General features: G+C 41.2%; 1 pseudogene across 1 annotated transcript; it reads left to right on the top strand.

Moving 5' to 3' along the window:
* The first annotated feature begins 412 nt into the window (after positions 1-412).
* On the top strand, positions 413-825 carry LOC116548444 (annotated as a pseudogene). The gene has a single exon (XR_004267433.1). The product of XR_004267433.1 is annotated as a prothymosin alpha-like (transcript).
* Positions 826-1,649: the final 824 nt, after the last annotated feature.

A 1,649-nucleotide genomic window follows, 5' to 3' on the forward strand; every position in this document is an offset into this window, starting at 1 on the left:
TTATTGTTGAGTAATATTCCATGGTATGGATGATTAAACAAACTGTTTAAAACAAATTGTTAAACTGTTTTAAACAAACTGTTTATCCACACATTTTTTTCCCCAGGAATATTAGTTTCCAAGTTTTGGTTGCTGAAAATAAAGCTATTATGAATAATTGTGTGTAGATATTTGTGTGGACGTGTTTTGAGTTCCATGACATAAATAGCCAGCTGTGCCATTGCTAGGTGACATGGCAGTTGCAAGTGTATCTTTTAAAAAAACCTGCCAATGTGCCCCCACTGGCTGCTCTGAGAAGCCATCTTTGCATTGTTCCTCGTCCGACTCCTTGCTCGCCGCAGCCGCGCGCCTCCTTCGCCCTCGCGGACTCCGGCAGCTTAATCGCCAGAGTCCTTGAACTCTCGCTTTTTTTTTAAATCCCCGGCATCGGATCACCGGCTTGCCCCACCAGTCAGATGCAGCCGTAGACACCAGCTCCGAAATCACCACCAAAGACTTGAAGGAGAAGAAGGAAGTTGTGGAACAGGCGGAAAATGGAAGAGACGCCCCTGCTAACGGGAATGCAAATGAGGAAAATGGGGAGCAGGAGGCTGACAATGAGGTAGATGAAGAAGAGGAAGAAGGTGGGGAGGAAGAGGAGGAGGAAGAAGAAGGTGATGGTGAGGAGGAGGATGGAGATGAAGATGAGGAACCTGAGTGCTACGGGCAAGCGGGCAGCTGAAGATGATGAGGATGATGTTGCCGATACCAAGAAGCAGAAGACCGATGAGGATGATTAGACAGCAAAAAAAGAAAAGTTAAACTAAAAAAAAAAAACAAAAAAAAGGCCGCCGTGACCTATTCACCCTCCACTTCCAGTCTCAGAATCTAAACGTGGTCACCTTCGAGGAGAGAGGCCGGCTCACCCGCCCACCGCGGGCAGCGCCACCCGCAGATGACGCGACCCGCTCTCCGCCACCCAACCCAAACCATGAGAATTTGCAACAGGGGAGGAAAAAAGAACCAAAACTTCCAAGGCCCTGCTTTTTGTCTTAAAAGTACTTTAAAAAGGAAATTTGTATTTTTTATTTACATTTTATATTTTTGTACATATTGTTAGGGTCAGCCATTTTTAATGATCTCGGATGACCAAACCAGCCTTCGGAGTGTTCTCTGTCCTACTTCTGACTTTACTTGTGGTGTGACCATGTTCATTACAATCTCAAAGGAGGAAAAAAAACCTTGTAAAAAAAAAAAAAGCGAAAAACAACAACAGAAAAACAACCGTATTCCGAGCATTCCAGTACCTTTGTTGTGTATGTACTTAGCTGTACTATAAGTAGTTGGTTTGTATGAGATGGTTAAAAGGCCAAAGATTAAAAGGTTTCCTTTTTTTCTTTTTTGTCTATGAAGTTGCTGTTTTTTTTTTTTTTTTGGCCTGTTTGATGTATGTGTGAAACAATGTTGTCCAACAATAAACAGGAATTTTATTTTGCTGAGTTCTTCTAACAAAGCTGTCTCAAAAAAAATAAAAATTAAAAATTAAAAAAAACCTGCCAATGTATTTTCCAGCATGAATGCATGATTTTACTTCTCTACCGGCAATGTTTAAGAGATTCAGTTTTTCTAACTTGTTGCCAGAATTTAATATTTTCCATATATTTTTAATT

Source organism: Sapajus apella, unplaced genomic scaffold, assembly GCF_009761245.1.
Source record: "Sapajus apella isolate SASKATOON/1434 unplaced genomic scaffold, GSC_monkey_1.0 scaffold12372, whole genome shotgun sequence".
Classification (NCBI taxonomy): domain Eukaryota; kingdom Metazoa; phylum Chordata; class Mammalia; order Primates; family Cebidae; genus Sapajus; species Sapajus apella.